We start from the raw sequence: 10409 nt of genomic DNA on the forward strand, positions 1-10409 counted from the left end.
TAAATTGAGATGATAACCACCGGATTAACGTGTGGGACCATCATACTGGTTGTTTCGCGCAGTGATTCTTACCTCATATCTTCCTTAGCAATAAGCTGCACATTGCAGATTTCCAGTATATTGTGGGTAGTGACGACGCTCTCCGCATTTGGCAAGTATCATTGAGGCGCGCGCGGTCTGTTGTTCGGCCGATTGTGGCGGGGATCGGCTGACCTTACTTCAATGTCAGCTCCCGGAGGCACGTTGTGGTTTTGTTGTTCGCCACGGTCACGGGGTAAACGATCTTGATTACCGTAACTGCTGTTTGGTTTAAGTTCCTGGAAACGTTCTTCGAGCGAGGAAATGACCGTAGTATTGTTTCCTGTTTTGGTATCCGTGCGCCTATTGTCCGCTGCCCTCGAGAGACTTTAAATTAGTTTGAGTTCATTATTGCAGTTTGCATCATCTCCTTTTCAGCACGTTCATCATTAGTTAATAATGGTTATACTGATCGTGTGTTCAAAGTTTTTAAAATTTCTTAGATGTCAGATGACATTTGATTGTTTGGTTTATACATTCTTTGCATAGTTATTTGGCCGCCTTATACATTACAGTAATTGAATACAGTGTGGCAAATTTGCATTCCCCGTAAAGATATTGACTGACTCGTCCATTTGGGTTAGAGGTAACGGGAAAACCTCGTACTACTAAAACTCTGCCTGGAGTCTTCAGACTGGGAATGACTGGACTTTACATAATAATTTCCAAATCCTTTACGGGTCACGTTCTTCCAATGATTAAGAATGCAGTAAGAAATATGAATAATTTCGTTATGGTTACGAAATTTACAAAAACATATTTGTAATATATAGAAAATTACAACATTCGTTTGCAAGATTGTCATTTGCATATCAGAAACAGGAATGAATTCAAAAGTCTTTGCCAAAAATGGTTTGGTAAACAGTTCATACTGATAATATTTTTACTGTTTTAGTTAATGAATAAATACATAATTCTTCCTTAGTTGCATTGGTAGCGGCGGTGTGCGTGCGCTGCACTGGAACAGAAGCTCACGGTTCCACGTGTGGTTGGCCGGTGCGGCGCGACGGCTCGAGAGTACACGAAATGGCACCGATCACAGAGACACAGGAATGGTGATTTAGATATAAGGAAGTTATGTTACTCTGCATTCATTCCACAGTTTTTCTTGAGTGTGAATAAATGCTCGCGTACGTTATATAAAGATATATTTCAGTCCAGGTTTCGTACACGTTTGGATCGTATGAACTAAATGTTTTCAAGATCCTACACAAAGAATCACTTTTTATTATGGCACAGCACTTCTGACATCCCGCATCATCTGTACACACTATGGTGAGCGTTCGTAACAGTTTTGTCTGTTTCAAGTGTTTATTGTTTTCTTGGTTGGTACACCTCGTGTTGCAGCGTTCAGATACGTTCTTTTTAACTGACAGCGTCCGCCTCGCGAGTAAACACAGCTGGCTTCCACTCGCGCGACATAGTAACGGTCTCTTTTTCTTACTGTACAATTCTAGAGATATACAAGTGTGAGTGAAGCGTCACTCAACTAAATATTTAACTGAATCATTGAGTTCACTGATAATATTTTTGTAATTAGACAAACACTGTTGTTTTGCCTTGTTTCACAATTTTATTATTAATGTTACTGCACAACTTAGGTTTCGGGTTATAAGCCCATTTTCAAGTACATTACTGATGATTACTGATAATTATATCAGTCGTATGATAACTGTGACTGCGCAGTTTTTGTCTATTTGCGTCACACACAGTTTAGAGCTAGAATAGAGTGTTCTTGGACTTAAAGCACAATTTATATTCACAAATTCATACTCAGACTCTCTTTCACATTATTCATTCCATACATTGCAGGTGATGAGATAGAAGCGCTATAAGCTTATAAATTCGTGCAGTTCATGAGCATAGACACAAAATGTGACACAGATTTACGTGTTACATTTTTTCATTAACAATACTTCGATATTTCATTCCTTATGACCACATCAGAAGTAACTTAACATCCCTTCACGCCGAAAATTTGACCATTTGGTCATTTTGGACTAATTCTTGTGGTTTTACATTCATTCAAACTGATGCATTTTGCCAAATACTGTCACCTACAGGACACGGCTGCATCCTGCCAAGCTTCGCTATAACATGTAGAATCCTCTCGCGCGTGAATGAACAGTTAAGAACATACGTATAAAGCGTACAAATCTCCACAATAAGGGCATGTCTCATCCTGGATGGGACACAATTACGGGCAAGTAAAAATCAGAAAGGTCTGTATAGTAAATCGAAATCATAAAAGTGTTTCCGGAGCATGCGATAGTTGCTTACTGAGGGCACACTTTGACTTAAAACTGTTAACATGTTTCCCATACCGTTGTGGTCAAAAAAGTTCAAATGTCAGTGACTTTCGTTACCATCTCAAAATCAAATAAAACATTACAAACGTACATATATACAAACAGAAAAATTTAAAACCACTGCCATACATACATAGACATCAATTAATAACACATAGGAATCGTATTTAAAGTGCTATTTTCTTGAGCGAAAATTTTGTTTTTTCTGTCATACGACATGGCGTACTAATGTTCAGTTATTCTGCAGTAGTGAAAGGTTTCAAATCACGGTGCAATTATAATTCATTCAACGTCAAAGTTTTTGGGTTTGCGAGGACGCAGCAACCTTCATACCGTATCTTTACAACCAAGTGTGGCCCTGTGTGTAAAAACCGCCACTTTTTATTGACCCTTTCTAGGCTATAGGCTCTTGGGTGAGTCCACAGGAAGACAAGATTGCCCTCTCGGTGCTCATGAGTAGCGCTCCGTTGTTTCTTACGTTTGTGACTTCTGATTTTCCCATATTCGCCTAATGATATTAACCTTGCTCGTTTTTTTCGTCTATCGTCATCTGTCTTGGTATCTCCATGTCGTAAAGCATCTCACTCCCTGGGACTTTGATGTTTGTTCCCCCATGTTTTCCGGTCGTGTTCGCACAGGAATGATTATCTCGTTCGTGTCATGAGCGTCAATCATAAGGTGAATGCTATCGTCCGACTTTCGGACTGTGACCAAAGGGCTCCTGTAAAAGGATAAGGAGTCTCTATTATCCCTCGCTTGATCATCCGTTGTATCTTTTTGGATACAACGTCTTGCTTGGTTCAAGGAACAGAGTAGCTAGTCGGCAGTATGTTTCATGCCGTTAAACTTGCCTGTCATAAATGTATAATTGTATTGTGGTTCAAATGGTTCTGAGAACCATGGGACTTAACATCTGAGGTCAACAGTCCCCTGTAACTTGAACTACTTAAACCTAACTAACCTAAGGATATCACACTCACCCTTGCCCGAGGCACGATTCGAACCTGCGACCGTAGTGGTCGCGCAGTTCCAGACTGAAGCGCCTAAAACCGCTCGGCCATACAGGCTGGCAATTGTATTATGCCCAGTGTCTCCTAGAATACCGCTGCATAATATTCTAGCAGCTGTGCGTGTTGATGCTGCTGGCTTCCGTCGAGAAAATTTGACTCGGTGATCATAGTATCGACGTCCCTTTTTATGACGTCTATCTCATTCTCGTCGTACCTACATATAAGTGGGTAGTCTTCACGCGTATACTCGCAGGCAATGTACAGTAAGTCCGGCCGGTCATAAGTAATCTTTAACCCTCTAAATACTGTGCGTGCAGGGAGGTTATATCATTGCCAGTTCTACAATTCTGCCTTCATTCCATAGTGAACAGAGAGGCGTAAAAGGTTTGTTTTTGCATCCCTCTCTCTCTCAAAAATTCTCATCCCAGCATAGAGGCAACTGCCAAATTCTTTACAAATGGGAATGAGAATGTAATCGCTTCGTTTTCACTTGTATAATGGCCTGCACCAGGTTCTTGATTCGTTGCATTCCCACACGTATGATGTCGACAATTTTGCTGTCTTGCACCGACAATGACAGTAACTTACGTACCTGGTTTGTGGACCTGAATGAATCATAATCATCACGGATACACTTGGACCAGTGTCAGTAATATTCACGGGCATTCCATGGGCAGTTCTCTTAATAGCAGATTGCTCCAGTTCACTCTTCCGTTGCCCTTATTTGCGCGTATCAGTGCACAATTCCTCCTTCAGGTCCAGCCTCTGGCTGGATGTATTTGACAACTCCCCCCCCCCCCCTCCCCGCTGTGCCTCCACGACCACACCCGGAGAGCTTACATGGGTGTGGTGTGGAGTTTGACGCTTGTGACGCGCTGCGCTGGGTTCGTCAACAACCTCAACAATCCTAACGCCATGAGACTGCTGCTGCATGTGCGGCCGGATCTCATTTTGTGTCGGTATCCACCTTTGTTGCTGGGGAGGAGTTAGCGTTGGTATTACATTGACATTATTTACAGACTAGTGTCTATCCCGTGGTGGATTCGACTGTCAGGTTACTGGACATGTTCTTCGTCCAGGCTCACTCATGTCACGCAAGTATCTAGGTTGGAACTGGGCATTATAACCATCTTCATTCACCCTTTTCCTATTAATATTACTGTTTCCATTGCGAAACTGGTAACTGTTCAATCGGTTGTTATGATTTTTGTTACAGGTGGGCTGATTTACATGCCCGTTTGCTTGATTACTGTTATTCCATGTACAGTAATCATTCCCCACCTTTCCCTAATCCGATGGGATCGATGACCTCGTTGTTTGGTCCCCTCCCCGAAATCAACCGCCGGCCGCTGTGGTCGGGCGGTTCTGGGCGCTTCGGTCCGGGGCTGCGCGGCTGCTGCTGTCGCGGGTTCGAGTCCTGCCTCGGGCGTGGGTTTGTATGGTGTCCTTGGGTAGGTTGGGTTTGGGTGGTTCTAGGTCTGGGGGACTGGTGGCCTCGGATGTTGGGTCCCGTAGTGCTTGGAACCTAATCAACCAACCAGCCTGTTCACGGCAAAGAGGGAGGTTCACAGTGAGAAATTCCGAAGATATTAGTGTCGCGTGGCAGCGTGTAGACTGAAGGAGCAATGTCCATCGTGAGCTAGGCTCGACTACCGCGTGTATCTTTGGAGATGCCTTTCGGCACTAAATATATGTGCCGAATAAGCGTATCGTAGTTATGAAACGAGCCTAACAGCCACGTAGGCTAACATGGGTAGGTTTCTGAAAAATAGCGCCGGGAGAATGTCAGGCATATCTTTTGCACTACGTAGGCCTACTTTGTTTGGTTGTAAAACTATTTATTTCTGTGATTGTTGATAATGACAGTAACTGGTATTTTGTTTATTAATCAAATGGTTCAAATGGCTCTAAGCAATATGCGACTTAACTTCTGAGGTCATCAGTCGCCTAGAACTTCGAACTAATTAAACCTAACTAACCTAAGGACATCACACACATCCATGCCCACGGCAAGACTCGACCCTGCTCCCGTAGCGGTCGCTCTGCTCCAAACTGTAGTGCCTAGAACCGCACGGCCACTCCGGCCGGCCGTTTATTAATCGTGGCAAGTTACATCTAATAGGCATTTTTTAGTACTTCATTACTGCATTATTGTACGACATACGTGTTACGAAAGTTCTTAGATTTAGAATGGAATCTAACACTTGGAATCAGTTATGACAGAAATAGTAAAAACAGTACTAGATGTAGATTAGCTCTCTTTAGACCGCTGTTATGTGCACTGATGCTATCCTGGTTTTTTTCTTTTAACTGTTGTCTTGACCACTGTTCACTGCTCCGCTCTGCTTCGCATCCTCTTGGATAAGATCGAGCGAGTAAACTGTGACCATAAATGTGTGTATCAGGGATGTGGAATAGTTTCTCTCGTATAGCGATCGGTAATCTACCTTTTAAAATTCTTAACAAGTCGCGCGAAGACATGGGTTCATCCCACTACACCGTTTTGTTCAAGTACTTTTCAAAGTACTTTCGCACATTTCCCAGCTTTGAGTGCACGACTCAGGTTTATAAATTTGTTTACTTACGCGTTTTTGTGCACAATTCAAGTAGAAGCGACCCAAGAATGCCTTCTCAAATTCGAAAAATGTTTGGCAGCTATCAGCGATCTCCATCTCCCACAGAGCTGCGTCGCCAGTCATACATGATATCACGAACTGGATCTTTCGTCTTTCAGTCAATGACGTAGGCATTATATTCCGGAAACTCTTAATAAATATCACCGGATGCACAGTTTTCTTCTTTTCCGAGAAGGTTTCGAACTGGTGGTGTTTTATTAAAGACTCCTCACGTTTTCTGTGTGCCAACGTTGGCACCGCAGCTCCAGCGCTCCCTGCGCCAACAATCCGTTCTTCGCTACATGTGCTGTACCTAACACCGGCACTGTGATTCAAACTCTCGCAACTCGTAGCGTTGGTTGGACTATTTCCATACGATAACTTGTAGTTGGAGTCTCAGTAATTTTTCGATACCTGTTGTCGTTATTCTGACGCTCTGTGCAAGGTATAGGCTGCGGTTCTTCATGCCCATCCTGCGGCAATCGTCTATTATGTTCGTTTTCCTCCCAATTCGCTCTACAATATTCATACGCTGCAGAGTCGCCGTTACTTCGGTTTCAAACCATCTACAGTCGTCGTAATATTTTAACCTGTTCTTCAAGTGCTTGAAGCGCTTTTCCTAAGGTAGTGAGTGACTCGTGAGTCTAGTTCGCTCACTTTGTTAACCAAATCTTTATCTTACGCGCTGAGTTCTTCGACCTGGGAGCGCATTTTATTTATTTCATCTTTAACATGGTAACGATCCACTACCTCACGCCTCGAGGTACTTATTGAGCTGTTCTGCTAACCTCTTGTCTCTTTCGGTTTCTCTTAGCCTTTATTTTTCTTCGCGTTCCAGCTCCTTAATCGTTTCCCTCTCTTCTCTTTCTTTCGCCTTCTCTATGTCCTCGTGTTATAGCCCCTTAACATTTCCTTTATACAATGGATTCATGCAGAGAGAAAGTCATTTCCTACGTCCTTAGGCAGTATCACGTTTCCTGTCGTTATTGCGTGCTCGGTACGTACCTTGGCCATCGATGATCTAGCGTCTGTCTGTGGTTCTAACGTCTCCACTTTAGAACCAGACATTAACTTCCTTAATTCAGACTCTTCGGTTTCCAAAGCTTGAAATTCAGGGCAGAATTCATCTGCATCAGTACACGGTAACTCTCTGGTATTCTCGGTCTCCTCTGAATCTGTAATACAGGCTGTATCAAAAACAATCATCCGATTTGGAACGTCTATGTTTCTGAGACTATTAAGCATATACAATAAATTTTGTTTTTTGATGAACGGGAAACTCAAAAACTTTTTTTCATACGTTTCCATAAGTGTTCAATATGACTCCTTGAGATGCACGGCATATGTCAATGTGGTATTCAGATTGTTCTCACACTGCAGTGAGCATGTCTTGAGTCACGTCTTCCACAGTTGTTGTTATCCGATGTCTTAGTTCACTCATTGTTGTTGGTAACAGAGGCACAGAATAATCAAACTTCCACAAGAAATAATCACATCCGCATTTCCCGATGGCAGTGTGGCGCTGTTCCATCCTTTTGGTAAATGAAGGCTTTCGAATCAGTCTGCAACTGTGGGAAAAGAAAGTTCTCAAGCATATAGAGATATGAGCTTCTGTAACAGTGTTCTCAGCAAAGAAAATTGGACCATACACCTTTTCCCGTGAAACTACGCAAAACACATTAAATTTTGGAGAGTCCTTCCTAGCGGGAACCATGCTAAACTCGAGAGTTCGCTCTTTCAATCAGTACGGTTTTCACACATGTATCTCAAATAACATAATAGTTATGATGTTATTACATCGGATGATTCTTCTTCATACACCCTGTATTGTCATCTTCCGCTCTGTTCTTTCTCTTTGGCCTACCCATCCTTGATGACTAAGTATTATGTACACACTAAATATGCACAAATATAACACACAAAACACAAAAAATAATATGACACTGAAAATGTTGCTATAAACTGAATAAAAAATGTTTCCCCTTTACTAAACCTACTCTCTAACAATCTACTGAAAGAAATCTGTGGGTGAAACTGTCTCCCATAGCGCTGCAATATGTGCAACAACAACAAATACTTTTAGAAAACATGTACAAACGCTAATCATTTACTGTATGTCACCAACGCACTGTCTGAATACGTATGTGATTGAAGCTTGGTGGGTCTAGAAGCGTCTCCTTACCTTGAATGTTCTATCGTATAGCAAACTTTCTCAGAATCTGTGTTACCAATGCCTCCTCTCGCTTGTAGAATCATTGCCAGTCAATGTTTATCTCGTTGTATTCGACGTACTACACGAAAAAAAATATATAACGCGTATTACAAGGAAGTACAAATCTTGTATAAACTAACCACAAAAATATTTCTGGCCACGCGGCAGGGTGCCAATTTTTTTATGTGTTTTGCGTTCCGGGTGTTTCGTTCTGCATGTCAAGTGGTGCGCTTTAATTGTGTGTACATGTGAAGTTCATTAAACTGTTTGATTTGTAGGTACATATACATATAGTTACACATCAAATTACGCAACACATACTAAAGTGACAACACAAATTATCTCGGACAAATTACACATTTTTTTATGGAAATATTATTTGAAGGTTTAATGCCTGCAATATGAAACATGTAAAGAGCAGTGTGAAGCACAGTACTAGCTCGTCCGTTAACACAACATTTCAGGTTCTTTTTCGACTGCAATTTCATTGAAATTAATATTGGTTTAATGTCATGGGTACTCGTAGAGAAATATTACTGTGTGGTGTATTTATCGCTAATCATTTCGGAGTAAGTTAATTTCTGTGGATTTACGTAGCTGAGTTAAAAGATAGTCGTTACGCGACAACCACAAGAATTTAATTAAAACCGCTATTAATCTTTGCAAATAATTTAAAAACACACTAATGTTAAACAATGTAATTAAAATGCAAACTTTGTCAGTTATTGCCTCGGCTGTGTGCTGTTTAATGTTGGCAATATTCGAATAAGACTTTGTGGTCGTGCAAAAGGCCGACTACAATCAGTCATAGGCTCGCGCTGTATTGCACGTTCTGATAGTCTGAAAAAATAAGACATTAGTTTTCTAACATGTAGAGATGCTAAAATACACAAACAAAGGTTTTAAGAGCAAATAAACACATATATGTAACCGAAATGCAACGTACGTACACTTACAATGTTTCTCAAGACCAGAGTAGTTAATTACATAAAATCATTCGACTGTTTCACAGCTATTAACATTTTTAACAAAGAATAATGTGCATAATAAATCGATATTCTTTTTAAATACAATTACATTGAATGATAAATGTTTTTCTGTAGACTTTTTGTACGTCTTTCAACAAGCATAAAAATCTGAATTCATAACGCTGCTCGTCATTCCATATGAATAAATATTGTTCTCCCCAGGGCAGCCAGTACAAGGTGTCTACAGTAAATGAGTGTAGGAGGCTACAAGATGACTTGGACAAAATGTCTGGTTGGTATGATGAACGGCAGCTGGTTCTAATGGTAGAGAAATGTAACTTAAATCAGATGAGTAGGAAAAACAATCCCTCAGATTTCGAATACGACGTTAGTATTGTGTTGCATGGGTTACATACCTAGGCCTCTCCCTTTGATTGCTGTTGACGAGTTCACTCGGCATGCTACCTGCCACTCCATGGGTGCTGATGACAAGTTAAGTCGCAGCCGCCGGCTTCCCGTTTGCCGGCCGCAGAGTGCCAATGATAAGCATAAACGCGCTGCTACCAGAGTGCTGATGACGAGACAATTCGCACAGCGCAATTTAGCCGCATTCCTTAGTAGCCTTTTGCATTTCTGGCCGCTAACTTGTCCTCCGATTCTCTGTATGTTATGTGCCTAGGATTCGCACTACAGTTCACTGTTCATCGGAATTTACTTCAGTAGTCTTACCGTCCTGTATTTTACAAAGAAAATGGCAAGACGTCGTGGGTGCACTGAGGGAAATCATGGATGTTCTTACGCGAAGCGACAGTGAAGATGAACTACTCGATCTTACGGAAATGGTAGCTCTTCCACAGAATCGGAAAGCTGTAGTCATAAACCGTCCACATCGGCATGGGTGTCAATGCAGTATCATGTTTCAACAAGAGATGTTAGTTGTTCTTAATCTGAAGACTCAGAAAGTGACAGTGAAACGTCTACGAAGAAACCACATCTTAGCGATAAATTAGACTGGAAAAAAATGATTTTCGGACAGCTAATCACGCATTTGATGATACGCTATCGGCACATGTGTGCCAAATAGGGAATGAGGCAAGTATTCTGTCAGTTTTCATGTTATTCTTTACAGAAGTACTGATGAAATACATAGCTGACGAAACGAATCGGTTTTATTTATTCACCAAGGAGAATACTCTAGAATAAGTGCAGTCTCAAAT

The sequence above is a fragment of the Schistocerca americana genome, chromosome 3 (assembly GCF_021461395.2).
Source record: "Schistocerca americana isolate TAMUIC-IGC-003095 chromosome 3, iqSchAmer2.1, whole genome shotgun sequence".
NCBI classification, from domain to species: Eukaryota; Metazoa; Arthropoda; class Insecta; order Orthoptera; family Acrididae; genus Schistocerca; species Schistocerca americana.